This window comes from Siphateles boraxobius, unplaced genomic scaffold (genome assembly GCF_051911475.1).
Source record: "Siphateles boraxobius isolate OS27281-9 unplaced genomic scaffold, OSU_SipBor_1 5, whole genome shotgun sequence".
NCBI classification, from domain to species: Eukaryota; Metazoa; Chordata; class Actinopteri; order Cypriniformes; family Leuciscidae; genus Siphateles; species Siphateles boraxobius.
Genome location: NW_027509141.1, coordinates 8,243,238 through 8,268,078, shown reverse-complemented (window position 1 = coordinate 8,268,078; position 24,841 = coordinate 8,243,238). Strand labels below are relative to the sequence as shown.

At 36.7% G+C, this 24,841-nt stretch overlaps 1 protein-coding gene and 1 long non-coding RNA gene across 6 annotated transcripts in view; one reads left to right on the top strand and one right to left on the bottom strand.

Moving 5' to 3' along the window:
• Nucleotides 1–24,841, top strand: part of fhit (fragile histidine triad diadenosine triphosphatase) — a 371,924-nt gene that overhangs the window by 201,255 nt on the left and 145,828 nt on the right. The gene's annotated exons all lie outside the window — the stretch shown is intronic.
• On the bottom strand, nt 15,511–17,159 carry LOC143712019 (uncharacterized). Its single transcript, XR_013194961.1, has 2 exons — nt 17,103–17,159; nt 15,511–15,600 (listed from the first exon to the last, which is right to left on the bottom strand). It is a non-coding gene; the product is annotated as an uncharacterized LOC143712019 (long non-coding RNA).

Below are 24,841 nucleotides of genomic sequence, written 5' to 3'. Positions count from 1 at the left end.
TCCACTCATAAAATTGTGCACGCTTACAAAAATGTTAATGTGCACAAGCCAAAGGGTCAAGGTTTGGTTGATTAGCATTAGCAAGTTAGCCTCTGCTGGTGATTTCTGTTTTGCAGACAAACAGCCTGTTTTTTCTGTTGACAGATTTTTAAAAGTAGCAGTTTATTTTCTGACAGACGAGCACCTGCCATTGAGATGAAGGAGAATGCTAACGGATAGCATTCGCCAGGTGTTATAAACCACCTTGGCATGACAAAACAGAGCAAGAGCAGCACGAGTGTCATATTTGGTGCGTGATCCCTCCTGTTTAGAAATGTTAATGTAGATAGAGAGAAATGGAGAGATAGAGAGATAGAGAGATAGATAGATAGATAGATACGATAGATAGATAGATAGATAGATAGATAGATAGATAGATAGATAGATAGATAGATACGATAGATACGATAGATACGATAGATAGATAGATACGATAGATAGATATGATAGATACTATATATATATATATTTATATATATATATATATATATATATATATAGATGGATAGATAGATAGATAGATAGATAGATATAATTAAATATTAAATATATATTATTTTATAAAATATTTAAATTATTTTTATATACTATTGTATAGTATATTATTAATACATTCGTATTGTATTATTCTATTTATTTTACATTTGCAAATATATTTAAATGTATTTCATTTCATTGTTATTTTTTTATATTAAAAAATATTTTGATTACTTAAATATATTTTATTTTATTTTTTACTTTTGAGCTTTAGAGAGCTGAAATATGGATCCCAAAAATGTGATCTGTCACTCTCTTTCTCTGGACATTGTGATACAAGACAAGAATGATGACCTTTGACCTTGTTTGGAAATGAGTTTTTCCTGAGTGCTGTCGGAGCTCAAACATGTATATTATTTTAAGGGTGGATGGTTAGGAGCAAACCTCTCCAAGGTTCACTGGTGCGCAGGTAGAGGTCATCATCATGCGACAAGAGAGAAAGAGGTAAGAAGCCAATAGCAAACCGAACCCACAGGGAAGAGGCTGACAGACATTATTATAAGTGCGCACCCAGTGTTTGAACATCTGTAGCTTTGCTTATGTAAATGAAGAGTAAAGCTTAGTGAATTGGAGATGAACACAGCCTGTTAGGCAGCATGTTTCCTGCGCTCCTCAAAGCTGCGGTATGTGCGCCAACCGTACACCACACAATACGAACACAATTAAAACCTTCTGCGTGCTGTCTGGAATCAACTCTGTTAGCTGCAGATGCCAAAATGCATCACACTGACTGGCAGAAATGAGCACAAGGGCATTGCGTCGTTATGAGTGATTTTAATGAAGTCTTGCAGAAAGGGAATGATTGAAACACTAATGAAGCGGTATGGACGGAAGACGAGGCTAGCGAAAAACTATGGCGGGGGAGAATCTGTAAATCTTCTCTAGGGATTGGTGGGCGGCCCAGTCTCCCTGGGGAAGTCCTGCGGTGTGACAAATTCAACCCACAGTTGTCTTCTTTTGAATTATGCTTGCCATTTACAGGTCCAAACTTGCGTGTGGATCATATGTATTGTATCGTTTTTTTTATTTTTTATATAAGCACCCCCAATGGATTTTGAATGCTGTTGAAGCTGAGCCTGCTGAAGAAATACCACAAAAAGGCTGTATATTTGTGTGTGTTTTGGATCAGGCCATGATGCCTGCCTGCCGTTGACTTGCTTCCTGCTACTGTATTTCTTTAGCATCTGAGTCTGAAATGCAGTCATTTGCTGATTTGAGCCTGTTTCTTGTTAAAACAATCAGTGTCTGGACCATCACGTGCACCTTGACAACACTGACTCTGTTCAGAGTAAAGGTGATAATGGACATCCTGCTGAATTAATGCAATTCTTTAGCAATATGGAAAAAGCTGCTTTGTGATGTTTGGTGTTTTAGTGTGTGTTCAATACTGTTCTGAGCTTACAACTGCCACATTGAAATCCCTCATACTGTATATGGCATTTACTGTATGTGATAGATTGGCTCTCTGTATAATATATATTATGAGATGCACCAATATTAAATATATCTGCCGATACCAATGGCCTTTTATTCAGAATGATATCAGACGATACTGATACTGTGATTTTCTTAAGAAAAAAATTGCTCCAAACTAATGCTGTTAAAATTAACAACAGAGCCCAAACTATATATTCAACTGCTATTTATTTTCAGGTATAATAATGATGTTTGTATACAAATCAGTTGCACATAAGGTAGTTTTAATAAACACTTGTCTTCAAGACAGATTTATTCATATACAATTAACAGTAAATAAGCTCCTCACTAGTTATATAATAATAATAATAATAATAATAATATATATATAATAATGTTGTTATTGCTAAGCAACGAACTGTGAACATTGGATAACTTTCGTAAAAAGCAACATTAAAGGTGCAGTATGTAAGAATGACAACTAGTGGTCGAAATAGGTACTGCAGTTGAATTCAAACTATCGGAGATCGTTGTTTCTCCCGCCTCCTGTTTGAGCACACGTAACAGGAACGAGCGCAGTGGACAATGGAAATTGGCAAATTGGCAACGTACAGTATCGCAGACCAAAACAAAAACAAACATTCCAGCCTGGAAACGCACATTTCAAAGTAAATTACCTGGCTGTAGAAGTGTTTTTCAGAGAAACGAGTATGTGAACTTAGCATGTTTCCTAAATATCTGCAAACATATTATGGTATATTTATGCTTTTGTAGAGTGAAAAAGTTACATTCAGCACCTTTAGGTGACATTGTTTACGCGCTGTCCTCAAATTAAATATTCATAATTTATATTTTAATAACCATTGATTAACGTAATTTATATATGGTTATATATAAATATAATGTATATATCAAATGTTTTTTTACACAAAAAAACAATGCATTAAATTACAATAGATGTACAAATAATATTTGTTTTTTACTCCATATAGTCTGCTTCTACTGCTATTTGGGTTCCATTTACTCTTTCTAATCTATTTTATCTGGAATTAGATTATTATCTGGGACAAGAGTTTGGACCAAGTGAAAAGTTTCCTGATAGTTTAGCACAGTCGTGTTAACAGCTGTGAGCGTTTGGTTAGATGTTCATCTAACGTTCTTCGCCCCATCTGGAGCTGAGGCACTGAGGGTACATTCAGCATTTCACAGACTCATTACCCACCGCATCCGTGGCATCTCTCTGGGTATGAGAGCTTAATTTAAGACGGTTAAGATTTACAACACTTTGTTTTGCTCAAACACACTCACTCGCCCAGTTTTACTTTCATGGAGGCCCGTTAGCTTGTTGCACATGGTGTGTAAACACAGCAATAAAGGATATAACATTTAGGAAGAGTGGCTGTGAATTTATATGCATTTAATCTGTTTTCCCATTAGCTCTAGAGTCTAACCCAGGGGATTTTACAATACTGTTGAGTGAAATCAAGTAAAATTGGGCCACTTTTTTCATTAAAGGGATAGTTCACCCAAAAATGAAAATTCTGTCAGTATTTACTCGCCCTCATGTTGTTCCAACCCCCTAAGACCTTCGTTCATCTTCGGAACACGAATAAGTTCGATGAAATCTGAGAGCTGGATCACTCCTCCATAGGCTTCTTGAGGGATTGAACTTGCAGGCCCCGAAAAGTTGTTACAGACATCATTAAAATAGTCCAAGTGACTACAGTGGCTCAATCTTAAGTTTATCAAACGACGAGAATCGTTTTTGTACGCAAAAAAACAAAAATAACGACTTTATTTCAACTATTCATGTCCTTCTCTGTGGGCCTCGAGTCAGTTCACTAGTGTAAAAGCGTAGAGCTTCTGTTGTAAGTCACACGCATCACACACATGACCAGCGTCGGCCAATAGTGAGCCTACGTGTGACGTAGCTCTACGCTATTACACTAAGTTAACTGACTAGAGGCCAACAGAGAAAGAAATGAATAGTTGAAATAAAGTCGTTATTTTTGTTTGTTTTTGCGCACAAAAAGTATTCTCGTCGCTTGATAAACTTAAGATTGAGCCACTGTAGTCACTTGGACTATTTTAACGATGTCTTTAATAACTTTTCGAGGCCGGCAAGTTTCAATCCTTTTGAAGCCTATGGAGGAGTGATCCAGCTCTCAGATTTCATCAAAAATATATTAATTTGTGTTCCGAAGATGATGTATATGTATATGTTTCATACAATACTGTATAACAATACTGTTACTATACAGTATTATACAGTAGAACCGCCCAACAAATATATATATATATATATATATATATATATATATATATATATATATATATATATATATATATATATTATTTTATTTTGCCATTGATATGGCTACAAAAAAGGAGCCGGTTTATCTGAATTCATAATCTAACTAATGCTTCTAGTAGTAACGGACTGTTGGACTGATGAATCTTAGAATTCAAGTCTTTCTGATTCTTGTATGGTGCATGGTGAGGTCACTCTGTTTTATCAAAGGAAAGTGTGGACTTGAAACCCAATTAGATGAGATAATTCAGTGCATGCTAATGCAGGTAATGTAGAGAAATGTAGAGAAAGAGATGAGATCAGATTTGGCAAGACACACTCATGGTTAATGATTGATCCTCTACTGACCTTGACGGAGCAGGATAGATATATCTTGGAATCGATTTGCTAGATCTGAAAGACCAATATTAAAATATGCTGAAAGTAGACAAAATCTCTTGTTTGCTTTCAGCTTTCCCATCATCCACCACAGATAACGGCATTCACACCCATATCTTCCTGATATGCTTCTCTCTGATTGGTTGATGGTATCGTGAATTTAGCCGCAGTCTTATCTTATGGCACTGCACTGTGGACTGTGTTTCTACTAAAGACATGACTTAAGTAAATCAAATCTGTGTTCAGCAATTTTAGAAAATGTATATATATATATATATATATATATATATATATTTTTTTTTTTTCATTATAAAAATCATTATAATTGTCTTTAATGTTGCTTGATCAATTTGTGTTTCTTAGTAGAATGAATGTATTAATTTCTTGAACAAACAAACCAAAAATAACTTAAAATTTTTGAACAGTAATGTGTATTTATGTTTCTTCACAATCCAGTCAGTTCCTGGTGTAAAAAATCAAGTTCTCCCCTGCTCTTGTTTCCCCTCTTGTTTGAATATCGTGTTTCCCTCAGAAATACATCACATTATGGTAATGAAATGAGTTGTGAATGGTATTTCAAATTGGTTTTAATGTGAGAAAAAGCTAAATCCGTCAGTGCAAATAAAAGAAAGCCCTCTCCGCGCTCTGAATTTGTGGGCATATTGCTGGGTAGGGCAGCCTCATAATAAAATATAAAATCATATCTGATTCCAAATGCGCTGTACCGCATTCAAGCACGAAAGGACACATCAGTTAACCTTCAGCTTAATAGAATATTTTAGAGGACTTGTAGGAACTATTCATACTTTAAGCAATGAATTGTAGAGCACTACCTGTCAGGCCTGTTTTAGGTCAGCAATTGAGTCAAAGGCTCCGTTCACTTTTTAAGAATATTCTTTTGTATTTAAGAAAAGAAGAAGCAAGTATTCTGATATGCAGATTGTAAATTGCACCTCGGCTGTGGCTGGCAGTGAATTTACGAGTTTGTGTCTTCTTTCAGGTCCCTTTAAAGTCTTGCAGGGCACAGTGTTTTTGAGAGTGTCCCAATCGATGCAGGAGAACGTCATGAGTGATTTGGATATTTGTCTAGTGCGCCTCCACACATTGATGAGCTCTCTAATTGATTTAATGAAGTTCCTCACTTTCACTTTTCCCCAAATAGGAGGAAAAAACAAGATATGACATTTTGAAACAAAAGCTGACCCACAAATCTTAGTAACTAAATAGTAAGAGAACAGACATGGTCTATGTGAACTGAGCAGATACGGGTTTGGAACTGGGATGGAGACACTGCCCTGGGGGTGGGAGGGGATAAACTTTTTGTTAATTTTCTAAATTAAATCAACAAACATTTTTGTTAATCTTGGTTTCTCAGAACTTGTGTGCTTTTTCTGGGCGTGACAGTGTGAAATGAGGCGCTTATCGAGTCTTATGAAGGCGCAATTCACAATGAATACATTTTTGTTATTTGTAAAAAAAAAAAAATATATTAAAAACTTTACCTTTGAAAAAATAAAAATAAAAAATAACGATTTATATTTGTACACATAATATATAAAGACAACTGTTAAAAAAATGGCTTTGGTTATTGACATTAAATTTAAACATTTGGTTTAAAACAAAACGGTTTAAAAGAGTTTCAAAACCACATGAAACAATCATGAATACCAGGCATAATCCTGACATAACATTTCTAAAAAAAAAAAAATTGGCACATGCATTTTAAACTACACACTTCAAAGATTTTTCCTTTCCTTTCTTCCTGGACCAATATGATCTGTGTTGTTTTTTCAAAGAAGAGAATGTTCAGTCTACTGCGCGTACAATCCTCAAAAGGCCACACATAAAATTAGCAGATATTTGCTAACTTCCTCCTCTGCAGTTGACCTCATCAAAACACTAATTTATGAAGTCTGACCAGAGGGGTTTGCTACACCCCACTGCAGAATACTGGAGGTTTCTTCATTAATGGGTAAATTAATTAGACATTCTTTTATCAACATGTTAATGAGCCGTAACAGGAAGTGGTCATTATTGTTTTTTTGGTTCAGCTTAGCCGTCAGTCTCCTCTTCTCTCACCTGAGGTCTCGTCTCCTTCTGGACTCCTTCAGAGACAGAGAATAGACTGAAGTGATGAAATGTCGGCTAATTGATGTGAATGTTTAGTGGCACCGTGCGGCAAGAGGAGTTATTCTAATTGAACTATATTCATGAGAAGTTTTTTTTTTTTTTCATTCAAATGGTGCTTTTTAGGGACTGCTTCGTCTGTTTTTTTGTGGTGATATGGTCCAGCAAAGGGTCTCTGCGCCTAACAGATGTCTCTGTTAAGTAATTGAAGAAAACCATTCTTAAGAAAGAACTTGCTTGATTTCCGCAAGGTATAGTAAGCAGCAATAGATTCCAGTGGCAGCTCGTGGATTTTAAAATAGAGAAGATACTATGTGTAACGTAGCAGTCTTGGGATCTGCTCCAGAAGATTCATTTATGTATTTATTTTTTAACTGCTTTAAAATGGCTTTTTTGATCACTTTTAGGCCCTGTTTACACCTGGTATTAAGATGCGTTTTGGTCGATCGAATCACAGGTAGACGAGGGAGACTCATTCACGTTCACACCTGGTGTTTTAATCCGTCTCTTTTGTCCACTTTCAAACACTTCTGTCCTGATTTCTTCGAGGGGAGCGTCTATGGGCAGGTACATGTACGGGTTTTTTTCAGATCTTTATAGACAATGGAAAAACAAAACTTTCAGAGCTTTTGTATCTGCTCTGACAGCATCAAGATCAGCCGAACGCTGTGAGTGTGTGTTAGAAATCAGGAATGCTGAGAGAACATTGTGCCTGGTACATTTTTATCTTCAAACTAAACTTGGGTCTTCAGCCAACAAAGTTTAAATCCCGTCTGGCTAGCACTCTTCCTGTAATGTTCACGCATTAGTTCGTAGGCGGAGAGTCGGCGGTCTTCTGTGGCTGTTTGAACACATTCGACCACATAAGCGGTTACTCTACGAAAGCAATCCGGTCAGATGCGTTTTCGACTACCTCTGAAAGTGGGCAAACTTAAAACGTTTTAGACCCCGTTTACACCTGTATTTGGCGTCGTCCACACTTGATCCGATCGACCAAAACTCATCTTAACACCAGGTGTAAACAGGGCATTAGACATAAAATGTGAAAAAATCATGTACAGCAAGAAAATATACACAATATTTCACTCACCGCTCTCACGCTAATTTGCCGTTTAGTAAATCTGGCCCTATATGTTTAACTTTGCTGTGAGGTCTTTCTTTTTTCTTTTTTTTTTAGCTGCTGCTTGAAAGGTATCTTAATAAATTTGTTGGTGGTCAAATAATGAATATTCCTACTCTTCATAATTAACCCTGTAATAACTGTGGTTGTAAAATTACAACATCACTTTTAGCTCTTCCAAAAACACATCTGCAATTTCTTTTTTTTTCTTTGAAAGACCACATTTACATAGCCAGTGAGTCCTATTGTTTAGCTTGCAATGCCATTGGATAGTAAATGTGTATATCGGTCTTGCCATAAGGTCATGACCTCATACAACCTGCAAGCTTTCCTGGAAGCGCTAAATTTCTAAATGTGTTATTTGTTATCATTTTTCAGTTTAGATCAGGTTTTAATCATTCTAACTGAATACATTATTCATGGTTGCAGTGTTTTAATTCCTTTCAGAACCAGTATTTGAAATTGTTCCTGTATGTTTAGAGTAAATCTTGATTTCTCAGAACTTGTGTGCTTTTTCTGGGCGAGACAGTGTGAAATGAGGCGCTTATCGAGTCTTATGAAGGCACAATTCACAATGAAAGAATTTTTGTTATTTGTAAAAAAAAAAAAAAAAATATATATATATATATATATATATACTTTTTTTTTTACAAATAACAAAAAATATGTCATTGTGAATTGTTCCTTCATAAGACGCGATAATTTTAATATATATATATATATATATATATATATATATATATATTATTAAAAACTTTACCTTTGAAAAATATAATAATAAAAAATAACGATTTATATGTACACATAATTGCCATTTTTTTTACCAATGAAGTCAAAAGTGTTCAGAAAATTGACATATATGTGGCATTTCTCTGAATTAGCATTAATAATGTTACAGGAATTAATGTATGAGAGGTACTCAGTTCTTTTGTGAAGCAGATATAAGAACTCTAGCAAGCAGTTTTAGTTTTGTTTTTAGAATTGATTCTCAATGCATCTCTAACAGACTAACAGCATCCTTCTGTTTAAATGAAATACTATATCAGAATGACCTTACATTTTGGCTAAACCAATGGTGTGATTTGAGGCAGGGTTATCTATTTGTTCGACCAATGGGAAATGGAGGAAGTGCAGCTGGCTAATTCTAATGTCATGGGTTTCATTTCCAACAACACTCAAACAGATAAAAATGAACCATTCCTTAAAAGCATCTGCCAAAAGAATAAATGTTGAATGCACTTTCTGTAATGCTGCTCTGAAACGATATGTATTTTGAAAGGGCGCTTTAATTAATTCAATTCAACTGAATTGAATTAAACTTCTTTCTGTTACATTTTATTTTACAGTATGTTCACTTAAGCATACTTACAGTGTACTTACCTAAGAAAGTACTTATAAAATAATATAAGGTAACTACATGGGTAAAATAAAGTGCTTCCCTTTTTTCAATAAATATAATTATTAATAAATAATTTATGAATTTGATTCTTATTTTGAAAGCTGCAGAATCTTTTAAGAAAGAATAATTTTTTTACCCACCATATAAATGACTAATGCAGAGTGGTTGGAAAGATTTTCAAATGACCATGTGTGTGCATGAAATGATCAGTGCCAGAAGATAAATGTATGATCTTTATCACCTCCTGCGCATTCTTAGAAGGGTGGCTGTGGGTTTGTCTGTGTCTGAGTGAAAGTAGAATGAACATAGAGATGAAAGCAAGAGGAAAAGTGAAGTTCAAGCTCAAATATTGGGCCTTGACTGCCTGACCCTTCAGAGTCATTCACCCTTGTGGAAGCAAGAATCTCAATTACCGTCACACTTAACATGGAGTGGAGGTCCAGGTTTGAGAGACCGCCTGGCCCCACCATGAGGTTAATTTACAGTCCAGGGAGGACAGCCGTGCAGTATGAAGCATGGAATTCATGAGGCTCTGTGAAAAGGTCTCGACTCGGCGGCTCACGTTCTATGGCAAGGAGCGCAGTGCAGTGAACTCACTGAAAAACTAGTTTAAGTCTTTAGAGGAAGCTAAACTTGTGATTGGAGCAAACTGGATGAGCTAGTTACTGAACTAAGGTGTGAGTGGACATATTAATCTCAAAATAAAGTTGTGCTCACAAGTTTACTCTAATATTTTAAAGCAAATAGTGGCAGAAAAATGTATGACTCATTGGTCCATTTTTCTACGACCATGTAAAACCATTGAGTAGAGCGATTTCAGGAAGAGAAAACTTATTTGTAAATGAAAAATCCAATGAATATTTTTTCCTCTGGTGATTCCACAGTTGCATTCACTATTAACACAGCCAAGGACGAAAGACGTTGAGGTGTCATCCTAGTCAGGTTGAAAAGGTGGGGAGAGAAAATTATTTCTGCTGACAGCAGGGAAAAACAGCATATCGTTATTACTGCACAATTGTGTGAGGTTACATTTGTACAACAAAGATCCAGGAAATGAAATGTAGAATCTGTAGGACATTAGAAAAGCCTGAAATTGAGGTTCAACCCATAGGGATGGGTTTCACTCATCTAACTGGGTCCCTAAAGTGGGTTGAAGGTGCTTTACATTTCATTATATATTTACATACACATTTTTTGTTGTTGTATTATTTAGTAAATTTGTCATCAACTATTTTAAGATAGATGATCTTAGATGGCAACTCTGGGGTAGTGTTTTGATTTGTGTACGTGTTTAGTTTATTCCCATGCATGTCTAAAGGCATATTGGGAAAGAATCTGGTTCTCAAGTATAATAGTTTTTTTGTCACACTTTTATTTTGTATTATAAATGTTCCAATAACAGCCTAGCTTTTAGATCTGTAGAATATTGCATGGCACAAGAGACATTTGGCCCTGGGGGCTGAACTTTCCATTTTTAGATTTTTCATGAACCTTGGTTTTCCTTCTCTGAGTCGTTATGAAGACTGCTGCTTTACCCTCCAGCTCATATATTTCCATAGAATGTAATATATTATTGATCATTCCATCCATCCGTTTACAAGCTAAGGATATCATTCTAGCACATATGAAAAAAGAAAATGAGTTGGTGTTGAAATTAGTTTGAGATCTTAAAGCATACATTTCAAGAAATGCATTACATGCACGTCATTTCCATCACCATTCAACAATCACATCCGAAATGCTTTTACAGTGCCACATTACACTGGGGGTCTTTCACAGCTGCTCCAGGCCTAAGGGATGAGGTTTGCTGGGTTTCATTAGCCCTCACTAGTGCTCCGAATTCTTTTCTCTTTGGGTTCTTTGTAATAGCGCAACTGCTTCCCCTTACATCAATGCCGCCCCATCCCTTCGATTGCCACCATGCAGCCAGGCTCCCAACTGGTATGAGCAAGAGAGAGGGGGGATAGGTACTGTGAGTTAACAGTGCTGGCAACGTGTGATGAAGTCCACTGGAAGTTAGGGATGCCTTGATCCTGTACCAGTGACAAGACCCAGACTCCAGGAAAGTAAAGACATGTAGGGGACTGCTGGGCTAGGAAGCAGTGTTTGTCATGCCCCTTATTCTTCACCGGCCCTTGAGGTGCTGAGCTGCTCAGAAGAAGCCTTATGGATCAGGAGGGAAGTGTGTGACTCTGTCCCTACCTTGACCACATCCATTCTTTGCACCTTTTGCATCTTCAAGATTACCAATCGTGCCAAGAACGTACATAGCAAGCATGTAATTTCTGTTACTGCATATACCCTTCTAAAAACTAAATTGTATTAATTGCAGAGTCCTCTTAATAAAGAATTTGAAGAGGACTGCTTTCCTCCTTTGCACTCCATCTCATATATGTCCATAGAACTCTAGGATGCTGGAGTCGTCATGCTCCTTGCTCGCTGTCCCTGAGGATATTGAATCACTAAGAAGAAGCCACCATTCTTTGAGCCCTGGACCCACAAGGGAAGTGTGTGACTACTTGACCCTGCACTTACCCTGATCAAAACACTTTTATGCACTCCCTGAACTTTACATTGCTAAAACACAGCAAGAACATTACACCTCCATATCCTCAAGACAATTTTTGTGGGGCTCTTCATTTTTTTTCTGGACATCACAGTTCAGAATAGTGAAAGGGTTTAAGGCTGTATTTTTTGTTGAGTATCATCAGCAATCTCGGCATGTCATGAGGTATTTTTTTGTTCCTCTATAGAGTTACTGGCCACTGTTCTGTGGTTAGTAGGCATTTGATGGTCACCGTGATTTTGCCAAGTAAGACATGTTCCTGGATCAACATATTTTGTTGATCCTGGATCAACATCCCTGTCTCAAAATGTATTCCTTACCCAATCCCTAACCCTAAACCTAACCCTACCCATAACTTTTCCCTAAAATCAGAGGGTAATAATAGGTGAATAACACTGCTGTTTAAGTACCTCACCCTGGTTCTAAGCCTAAACTTACATAAACTGTAAACTTGTCCCTCAAATCTGATTGGTTAATTGGAAAGTTGTGATACATGTGATACTTGGTGAAATCACGTTCACCGGCATTTGATGCTCAGATGATTGACTGAGCAGCACATGACAAAAAAATGGTAGCAATGAGGTCGCACACTTCTGGAAGATTTTTTGCTAGAGTACCAAGTGGCAGGTCAGTGGGGACACTAATGGATAGCCTTTTCCAGGCATTTTAGGCCTTCTTTGTTTAAAAATACAACTATACTTCCACCTTGCACAGTCTCAGAGAGCATATATGTGATGGAAAAGGGTTTAAGAGTATAATGTCACTTTAGCAAATTTTCAGCTAAATTTTGCAGGCCAAAAAAGGTCCATTGTCTGTTGTCAATAGTGTAATGATGTACGAAGCACTGTTCACACAAGTCACTTTCAAATAAGTAGCTTTCTGTCTGTCAGTGCGGTGAATTTGGGTGATCAAACTTTTAGTGAAATCTGCAAGGAAAAATATTTCACCCTCAGGCGAAATTCTCGCATGGATTCATTTTGAAATGACTGGATTTTGTCTGAAAAAAAGGCAAAACAATGGTAAATGTGACTGTGCCTTAAGACAGCATCTTACAGATCTTTGAAAACTGATCCACTGTAGAAAAAATGCAGAGATTCAAAAGACATCCTAAGAAGCCAACCAACTCCTTCCTAATGATGTTGTACTGTTGTTTAATGAGGACCAATGTGCGAGGCCACAGGCAAACCTTTAAGATGAATGCAAAATTAGATTGCCAACACTATTATGTTCCCATCTAAGAAATGCAAATTAATCTGAAACCTTAAACTAAACTCTTCTGAGTGACCTTGTTATGTATACAAAAACTCAACGACTGGTGACAAGTTCAACATTTGTACAGTATATACCCATACAAACATACAACCTTTCTTCTGATATTAACCAAATCATGCTAAGTAGTGAGTAACATAGAGGAGGATTGACTAGCCCTCTGGCTAAACATGTCTTAATTTCCCCTTCCTAATGAACTTGGTAATTAAATCAAATTAAGGCCCATTAGTCGAGTGATTTCTTCAAGCTGATAATGTGCATCCTCTTGCAAAAACTTGGTTTCCTGCAATTAGAGAAGCTTGAACAGAGACAAATTGGAACTATTAATTGTGTACTCATGTCTCGATATTGACAATAAACATTTTTAATGAGGGGGAGGAACTACAGGCCGTGGCCGTGTAGACACTGTCTTAAGGGGTTGTTTGGCCTCTTAATTGAATACAGTTTGATACACTGAAGAGAGGGCATACATTTAACATGTTGAATATATACAGTAGTGGCAGTAAACTGGTTGTCAAAAAAGGGTCATAGGTCTGTAGGAAAAACTATTTTAATAAAATGACACTAACCATTTAATCATCCATACTTTAGATATGAAACGCTCACAATAATGTTTGTTCTTGATGTCAAATGTCCTCCAAGCAATATTTTTGACTCAATTTCATCAGTCACTTAGACACTACATGGACATGTCTCAGGACGTAATCCTCAAAAACTGTTATATTAACGAATGATAAATGTTTGGTTTTCAAAACAATTTTTTGTCACAGTTCACCCTAGTCACTGTCCACTTCACTACACTTCCCAGCATCCATCCTGGTTCCGACCTTCACGTCATACCTGATCAAACTCACCTGCATCTCATCATCACCTTCGTTACCTCCTCTATAAAGGCACACTCCTCACCACAGTTTTTTGTCCGACCTTGTTTGTTTGTTCGTTTGTTGTATGTGGACTTTTCCCCTTTGTCTCCAGCGATCTCCCTGTCTCCAGCATCTTCCTTCCCTCTGTGTCTCCACCAAGATCAACCTTTGGACTCTCCCTTACCTGCTCACCTCATCACTGCACCTTTATTCAATACATATCACCATTCACCATCATTCTTCCTCTCCTGTGTCTCCATACTATAACACATATTTTCTTTTTATGTTTTGATGGTTAATACCATAGTGTCCTTGGGCTATATACTGACCTCTTTTGGTGTGGATGCAGCATCACACAAATGTCTGATTTCTACCACTGAGTTTTAGACATTTACAATAATCTTAACTTAATTATCATTGATTATTTTGTAGAATAAAACCTTTTTTAGGCCTCTGATATGACTGATGTGAGTGTTGCGGTTTCCTCATATCAATTGTTTATCGCTTCATGGATGTTAGCTATGTGACATGGTGTATGGTTGTTCCTCTGGCACATACTGTATTTAACATGTGTTAACCACATTCAGCTTTCTGCATCTTATCATTCACAAAATATCCAGATCATCTCCAGTTACAGATTAGAACCCCACCCCAACCTTATTTTCCTTTTTTTTTTCTCCTGAACTGATATTCATGTTTCACTTTCCCCTGGAATGAATTTCCACTTTCGGTTGCTAATTTTATGGATTTATACAAGATTGAAATGAATCACGCTCTGGCTGTAATACTGCTTTAGACAGACCCACGAGAAGGCAAATAAGAAACGAATATTCCTTAATGGTTTATTCATGAAGTTTTTAATTCAACTTTTTTTTTTAAAATACGTATGTTGCCATTGCTTCTGTTGTTATGTTAATATAGAAAGCATCTCCTCAGTACATTAGTTACGTTGACAACATCATGTTTATCTTGATTGAAAGTGCCGCCCACTGTGCCGATGTCAAGCCAATCTACAAAGTTGCATGAAGCCAATCTCAAAAAGTTTGCAGAGTTGTCAACGAAGGACGGCATTTATAATATCATCATCATCATCATCGCACAAACCACACTGCACAAACTTAGTCCTCTACAAATCATTTGACTTTTAAATTTAATCTAGCCCTGTGCTTCAATTTAACAGTGTACACGATTACACGGCAAATTAAAAATCCTGTCCGCATGGGGGTCGTCCTTCATAAATAGCCGAGACTGATTAAGCGGTTATCAGGGGTGGTCCAGCGCTGTGCCTGCGTTCCCCGGTGAGGGATGTGGCAGATAAGTGTCAGAAGCGGATTTCATTTCCGCCCAACGCTGGGCTTTAGGAAGCCTGCTGAATGATCACACAAATGCACACATTTCTCAGTTCCTCTCCCATGTTACACACCTGTAGCCTACAACTGTGTTATTTTATTTACTATTGAAGCTTTTGTTAATATTTTGAATTAATTTTATTTTTATTTTTTCTGTTTTTGCTTTAAAGGAATAGTTCACCCAAACATGAAAATTATCCCATAATTTCCCCTAGGTGTACAGGTCCTTCTCATTATTTTCCATAATGTAATGGTAAAAATTAAACTTTCATATATTTTAGATTCATTGTACACCAACTGAAGTATTTCAGGTCTTTTATTGTTTTAATACTGATGATTGTGGCATAAGCTCATGAAAACCCAAAATTCCAAAAAATTAGTATATTTCATCCGAACAATAAAAGAAGTGTTTTTAATACAAAAAAAGTCAACCTTCAAATAATTATGTTCAGTTATGCACTCAATACTTGGTCGGGAATCCTTTTGCAGAAATGACTGCTTCAATGTGGCGTGGCATGGAAGTAATCAGCCTGTGGCACTGCTGAGGTGTTAAGAAGGCCCAGGATGCTTCGATAGCGGCCTTAAGCTCATCCAGAGTGTTGGGTCTTGCGTCTCTCAACTTTCTCTTCACAATATCCCACAGATTCTTTATGGGGTTCAGGTCAGGAGAGTTGGCAGGCCAATTGAGCACAGTAATACCATGGTCAGTAAACCATTTACCAGTGGTTTTGGCACTGTGAGCAGGTGCCAGGTCGTGCTGAAAATGAAATCTTCATCTCCATAAAGCTTTTCAGCAGATGGAAGCATGAAGTGCTCCAAAATCTCCTGATAACTAGCTGCATTGACCCTGCCCTTGATAAAACACAGTGGACCAACACCAGCAGCTGACATGGCACCCCAGACCATCACTGACTGTGGGTACTTGACACTGGACTTCAGGCATTTTGGCATTTCCTTCTCCCCAGTCTTCCTCCAGACTCTGGCACCTTGATTTCCGAATGACATGCAAAATTTGCTTTCATCCGAAAAAAAGTACTTTGGACCACTGAGCAACAGTCCAGTGCTGCTTCTCTGTAGCCCAGGCCAGGCTCTTCTGCCGCTGTTTCTGGTTCAAAAGTGGCTTGACCTGGGGAATGCGGCACCTGTAGCCCATTTCCTGCACACGCCTGTGCACGGTGGCTCTGGATGTTTCTACTCCAGACTCAGTCCACTGCTTCCGCAGGTCCCCCAAGGTCTGGAATCGGTCGTTCTCCACAATCTTCCTCAGGGTCCGGTCACCTCTTCTCGTTGTGCAGCGTTTTTTGCCACACTTTTTCCTTTCCACAGACTTCCCACTGAGGTGCCTTGATACAGCACTCTGGGAACAGCCTATTTGTTCAGAAATTTCTTTCTGTGTCTTACCCTCTTGCTTGAGGGTGTCAATGATGGCCTTCTGGACAGCAGTCAGGTCGGCAGTCTTACCCATGATTGCGGTTTTGAGTAATGAAACAGGCTGGGAGTTTTTAAAAGCCTTTATTTAAATTATTAAATTTTTTGAGATAGGAATTTTGGGTTTTCATGAGCTGTATGCCAAAATCAACAGTATTAAAACAATAAAAGAGCTGAAATATTTCAGTTGGTGTGCAATGAATCTAAAATATATGAAAGTTTAATTTTTATCATTACATTATGGAAAATAATTAACTTTATCACAATATGCAAATTTTTTGAGAAGGACCTGTATATGACTTTCTTCTTTCAGCCAAACTTAATATGAGTTATATTTAAAAATATCCAGGCTCTTCCCAGCTTTGTACTAGCATTGAATAGTGTTCAAGTTTTTGAAGCTCCACAAAGCACATCCATTCACCATAAAAGTAGTCCATACGGCTCCAGTGGGTTAAAAAAATACCTTCTGAAGCGAAGCGATGGATTTTTGTAAGAACAATATCTATATTTAAAACTTTATAAACTATAATCACTGGCTTCCCGCAACGGCCGCACGCTCGTTCACGAGATAGTCGAGTTCTGGCGGAATGGTGACCTCTGACCCGATGTATGATGTAGGGCATAACTCCTCTTCGCTTATATCAGAATCCTCTGATATTTTTCTTCAAAACTTCTCGTTTTAGACTCCTAATTCATTCCCTGTGTTTTGTTTTGCTCTATTCTCTGAGCTTCCGCATTCATCAGTTCTCACCTAAGCTTACGCTATGCCTACGTCGTACGTCGGGTCAGAGGTCAACCTTCCGCCGGAACTCGACTCTCTCGCGAATGAGCGTACGGCCGTTGCCGGAAGCCAGTGATTATAGTTTATACAGTTTCAAATGTAGCTATTTTTCTTTGAAAAACAAATTTTTGGGAGAACTATTCTATAATTTGAATTAAAGTTTAGTAATGTTGTTGTGTTTTTTTCACGATTTGGTTATGTTTCATGTTCCTGTTTCATGTCTGTCATGTGATCCCCTGTTCTAGTCATGTGATCCTACCATGTGTTCCCTTGTCTCATGTTTCATGTTGTCATTGGTTCATTGTTTCATTGTTCACAGGTGTCCCTTGTCTTGTCATTAGTCTTGTGTGTATTTAATCCCTCATGTTTGTCATGTCATGTCCACGTCCACGTTTTGTTCTAAGTTCATGCCACGCCATGATTTTGTTTTATGTTTGTTTATGTTTATCTAAATAAACTGCACTTGCGTTCTCTTAAGACTTCCCTTCAGTGGACGTTATTACAGTTTTGTTAATTTTGTATTGTTTCTTTGTAAAATGTCTACATAGTATTCATTTTTTAATGATCAAATATATTTTATTTTATTTTAGTACTTTAAAATGATAAATTAAACTTCAATTCAATTAAACTTTTTTATGGTTTTAGTTTTAGCTAATGATAAAATACCCTAATGTATTCTAGTTTGTTCAAAAACTGCCTAGACATCGGCTTTAATGCAGCTTTGCATAAATATTTCACAGAGAAGCAATGTCAATTGTTATACTTATATACCCATTTTTTGAAATGCTTTACTCTATACTTATTTTATTATAAATATATTAGGGCTGGGCAAGTTAACGCGTCATCGCGTTAACGCATTTATTAATTAATGCCGACAATTTTTTTATCGCACGTTAACGCATTATTTTTTTTTTTATTATTTTGAAAGTCCGTTGCTCACTGGCTCTGAATACACATAGGCCTACAGTCAAACCATGATCACAGGAGGGGTGGGATGTTGGTCAGCCAGCAAATAACCCACCCAAACAAGCAGTGGTGAGGCAGGCTATCTCTGGTGAACAGTTAAAGGGTTGCGCTCCGCAAGTGAATGGATAGTACCTATAAAACCTATAGATAATAACTATTTAGATTCTGGAAACTCACTAACAGCGAGCCGAGGATCAGTCCCTCTTCTAATGATTTGTGCTGCGCGTCCTTTATAAAAAGTTATAGACAATTCAACTTCGGCAACGAGCGGGCGCGGGCGCGTGCGTGAGGCGAGCATGACCGCAACAGTTTCACCGGAACGCACCCACTTGTCGCTGCACCTTGTGCTCGACCACTTCACCTCACTCTTGGCTGATTTATACTTCTGCGTGGTACTTACGCCGAAGACTATACGCTATAGACTACGCGTTTAATGTGATCTTACGTGGGAAACCATGGCATGACCAACCTAAGCTACTATAAGTAACGTTGGTCGACTTATATCTGTAGTAGTGATCATGACCTCTGACTACTGCATAGACTGTTTCTGCTGCTCCCTGATAAAAGATACCTATTGATACCTGTTCAGAAAAAAAAAACAAGAAAACTGGACTCGTTTTAACAAACTAGATAAAAGGTAATGCCCTGGCAGTGGCAAATAGCTTTGTTTAAATATTTGATTTGATTACATTAAACAAATAAGTTGCTTTTATACCAGCAGTGTTCCCTTTACACAGTAATCTCAAATCTCAACTTAAACATTAAAGTTATTGCACTTTTGTGTATATAGCAGTACATTTAAATCAAAAGTGCGCAATACACTACTTTAGAAGTCATTATTCAATTTTGCGCATAACAATGCGATTAATCGCAAGAAAATCATGCGATTAATCGCGATTAAAAATTTTAATCGTTGCCCAGCACTAATATATATATATATATATATATATATATATATATATATATATATTAGTATAATTGATATTTCATCATGGCATTTTAATTAACTTTATTAAAAAATCCTCTTTAGTCTGTTGAAATATTTAATGATTTTATGAGCACATGGTGAATAAAGGTGGCGTTTTCCTACCCTTCGATGATGTTATTACTTCTTTAATAGAAATGATTTATACAAGGACCTGCACATTCCTAGTTATATTAAACAAATTTGGCAACATACAGAACAATCATTTTGTTCTTCTTCCTTTTCCATCTTTTTTTCCCATCCCTTTCAATTTACCAACTTGCGTAGATGAATAAATTTGTAGATGGAACTTGGGTTTGAATAATAGATGAGCTGAAGTGGTTTATTTGAATCAGAGGTTGAGATCCCTTGATGAGAAGAACATTTCAGCAGCGAACGTTAATGGATTTTTACCGTGCATACATATTTCACCCACTTACCCACAAAAAGAAATTTATTTCATTCTAGAAGGGAGTCATGGCAACACTGCTGTCTGTTAATTTCACTGATATTCAAAATTTATCAAGCATACATTTAATTATACATCCCATCATGCCAGACTTCCAAGCTTCACTTTGGCCACACCAGGCAAGCATCAAATGTGTCTGAAGTTTATTATAAAAAATGTCATATAGTGATATTCATATAACTAAGATGAGCTTGTCTGGATATGAGATGAGTAATGCATTTATTATATAGTCAGCATGTAGTCTCTGGTGAAACAGTGATACAATGGTTCATTAACCAGTACAATGTGAAAAAACTAAGATAAAAGCCTATTAAGAAATGTAATCGAATTAATTACATGATATACACATCACAATGTTCCAATTAGGGCAGTTTGATTAATTGTAATTGATTTCCTCCATTTCGATTTTGGCTTCCAACGATTATGAAAACAAGATAATCGAGGTAAAATTAGTATAATGCCGCTGCCACATTCTGTCCAGCGCACCTTCATTTTAGTAATTTAGTTTCTTAGTTCTTTTTGTATTGCTGACTGTTTACTTGTCTTCTGTAACTGTTTTAAGGACTTTTACTTACATTAATTAACCTAGTATTAGTTCTTGTTGAAGTATTGATAATTGTGAAATTTCACTGATATTTAAAATGACTCATATCATGAAGACTTTGATCATATCACCCGCCAATAACCGTGTTAAATAATCGGGATTATTTTGCTCAATATTGAAATCACGATTATTTAACACGGTAATTGGGGGGTGATATGATCAAAGTCTTCATGATATGAGTCATTTTAAATATCATTGAAATTTCACAATTATCAATACTTCAGCAAGAACTAATACAAGATTTTTGCCATTACTGAGCAGCCCTAATTCTAATATTCCAATATTCCACGATATCCATTTAAATAAGCCACCAAGCCATGTGCAAAATAAAAGTGGCCTGGTTGCGTTAGTGTGTTGAAACTGGCAGTTATGGTAAGGGCCGTGACATTTGCGAAAAATGCTTAAAGCAGTTGACCAATCAGAAGACACTGATTCAGCTGACCAATCAGAGCACATTGTGCTTTTCAGAAGGAGGGGCCTTCATTGAGATCAGAATTAAACAGAGCATATATATATATATATATATATATATATATATATATATATATATATATATATATATATATATATATATATATTCTCAAAACCTCCACAACTATCATTATATCAAGCTCAAGGGAGTTGTGCTTTACCTTTTTATCCAACTTTTGGTTTTCTGCTCTCTTTTGTCTCTTTTACTCTTTATTATTATACTGTCTTGCTTATGGATAAACAGGCTTCTATTTCCTGTGTCTACCCGTGAGTTTGATGACTCCTGCTCTTAAAGGGAGGAACCAGAAGGGTCGGCTGGGCGTACGTGTGCTTGTGTTTTTGAAATCATTATCTGGTTGAAATATGGATCGCTTGAGGCTCACAAGACTTCACGTCGCATGCTCTTAGATGGAGGAAGACAGTGATCCAGAGGGGAAGATATGATGTTGCACTATTAACGCTGTTTTTTTCCACCTGGGACAACAGGCAGCAGAACATGGCCTGCACCACAGGGACCTTCAGCGGTTTTGATCGCTTGCTGAGTGCTTTGATCAGCACGTTTTCCCTAGTGGTTATGTCCTCTTCCTCGCGGCAAAAGAACCTTGTGGCAGGCAACAAAAAAATGTGAAGGATATTTCTCAAAAGCAATTCCATTATTTTAGAGTCACTAATTAGGGAACAGTAGTTTCACACTGATGTCACTTCCTTTTAATTAAGGTAGCATAACAACATTACTCTTGCTACAGTTTGATGTATGGAATGCGTTTAAGCATACTTTGACATTTGCAACCTAATTTGCTTCTGTAATCACAGGGTTTTCCAGTGAAACTGGATATTCAAAGAGAAAGAAATCTAGGGCAAGGTTTTTTTTTTCACATCGGAAATTAATCAGATGGTGAAAAGCAGACATTTAATGCCAATAAAATTTACTAAACAATGCCAGTGATGTCAATGAAAGTCATTTCACAGGAAGAGCAAGTTGTATTATTATATTTCGTTTTAAAATTACATAGTAATTACAAAGTAAGTCTTTCAACTTATATTTTTATGTAGACAGAACTACATTTTTATTGATTGTCCAGAAATTAAGGAAATTTGAGTTTATTTGTCCTTAACTAGGCTGAAAGTTGAATGAACAAGTATAATTGTTGTTTCAATTAAAAAAATGCAGGTTGAAACAACTGCACTAGTTAATATTGTTTTAATGTGGTATTTACAGTATACATTTTTTACATAGACAGAGTTACAGAGACATTACACATGTAAAGGTTATTTTAAAATAAGCAGCAGAGATTAATTACATTAAACAAAAAATGTATCTAACCGCTTTAGTTCATTTGTTCAAATGAATCAGAGACACTGGACTGATTTAATCAATGATTTAAAAACCGATTTAATTAGTAATATCTCAATCAGCACACATACCAATATATCTATTATAGACTGCTGGAAAGACTTACATTGTTATTATTCTATTCAAACGTAAAATAAACATCATACAAACAGATTCACAGACAAATATAATAATAATTTATCTCATAAAACATTCACTATAGGCTTAAGAGATAGAACCAGGTTAGATGGAAAGGATCTCAAGCTGACAGCTGAAGACGTTACTGTAGCTTTACCCATTAGACACAAAAATAAATTCCAGCACAGCGCTACAACAACCATTATGAACTGAGCCTTCACAATAGATAATGCTTTAAAATGAGCTCTGTAAAAGGGCTGGGCTTATCCCCTCAAATACATGTTTGGTATTACATATTCATACTCTTCAGTATCCAACGATTGCTGTCCTCTCTTTAATAGTCACAACTCTTTATATAGTTGACTGTTTTCGTTTACAAAACTCCACTGAATTGAAGATGTTCATCATTGTTCGTATGAAGGTCACATATTTGCTTCTCATAAAAATGTACAAATCTGTCTTTTATCCCTATGATTGCCAGAGCTTTTCCCCAAGCTGCATAGAGGTGGATCTCAAAGGGACTAAATAATAGTGCACCGCTATACACCTTTCCTTTGTGTCGAAACTGATTGTTGTTTGTCGAAAGCGTTTGGGAAGAATCCATTAAAGAAATGGCAGTTCAATAAAAACACACTATTGTCATAGGGGATACAAACTCTATAAAAAGTTCTGCCAGAGTACAATCTTTAGCTTTTAAGATAGTGCTTTCAAGATATAGGTGAAATATAGCAGTTTGAAAACATGTCATTGCTGTGATATTCACACTTTGTTCTTGCAAAATGAGACAAATATGGATGCAAACAGATCGTCTTTACTTCTTAGGTTGCAGGTTTAAAGAGACGCTGAGATGATGAAATTGGAAATGAGATGTTGTTGCTTTTTGTATTACATGGAAACTGATAGTCCCAAATTTCTCCGAACGCAGGTGGCTAAAGACACAATACACAAAGAACATTTTGTCATGCCTCTCAACTGTCATCAAAAACAAACACAAACATTGTCCCAGCAGGTTATTACCTTCTAACTTCAAACGGAAAATCGGCGGGGAATGTTTTTCCCGTGAAGTCGGGGGGAGGCAGTGCCCTAATCTAACTGCACTGCTCTGCTTTTCTAACAAAGCTTTTAAGAACAAACACCTTCACTGGCGGTTTCATACCTGGAGGCTTGCCTTCAGGGACTTGCTAAACACAGCTCAAGGTCTCGCCTCACCTCGGCATCCTAACAGCCTAAAAATCTTATCGTCTCTTTCTTCTGTGGCTTTATGTGTACATGATCGCCCCAGTGCTTATCGTTAGTATGGAAAACACAGTAGCTCTGTTTCTTTCATAGTGATCTCAGCGTCTGTGCCACGGGGGGTCCCAGGGGGCCCGGCCACCTCTGTCAATGTGCCCTCTCACCTCTGGTCAAATTAAATTTTAAATTATTAGGTAGTTATTTATGGAGCTGTCAACACTGGAAACTCTGATGACATGCAATCAGTTGACGAACACCCCATTCATATATAAATCTACATGTAAATTAGATTAAAATGTGTGTGTGTGTGTATATATATATATATATATATATTTAAAAGTTTCATCTCCAGTTGTATCATGATGTGATAAAGCGGTGAAATCTAAGTGGTTGAGTGGTTAGTTTTTAATTAGTCTTAGATAAAAAAATAAAATTTATTAATTCACACTGATATGCGGATGCGGAACGTGCACGAAAACGAGAGGTGGGATTTATAGCCTGAACCAATCATATTCAATCATAACCAATCATATCTAATCATATCCACTCCTCTCACGTGACTTTTCCCTCTTCATTCTCAAAACTCTGTCTGTAACTTCACCTGCTGGTGTCGCAGTTGGACAGCATTACTTTAGAAAAATGTGTGACTTATATACTTTTAAGTTATATTTCATAATATTGTACTGTGGAACTGTCAACAAGCTTGGCCGCCATAATTTGGAATCGAATCACAAACAGTTTTCTGAAACTGAGCGCAATGTGTGTGAAGTGTAGTAATGAAAAGAGTAATTTATTGTGCAATAACCTTTTCAAATATCGCAAAGAAGTATTTACTCCCTGACCAACGCAAAGAAGCGAAACCACATGAAGAGGCTGCAGTGTGCGAGTATGGCCGTTCATAAATTATTTGTCACTCTATCTGCGTTCGCTCAAATAGTTGTAAGACAAGGATATAATTGTTGCTACATACAGTGATATGTCAGATCATTGACTTGATTTAATGACTTTGAATTTTGTCTAGCAAAATGAAATTATATTTAAGTCATTTCATTCATTTGATCGGAGTTAAAATGTAATTTT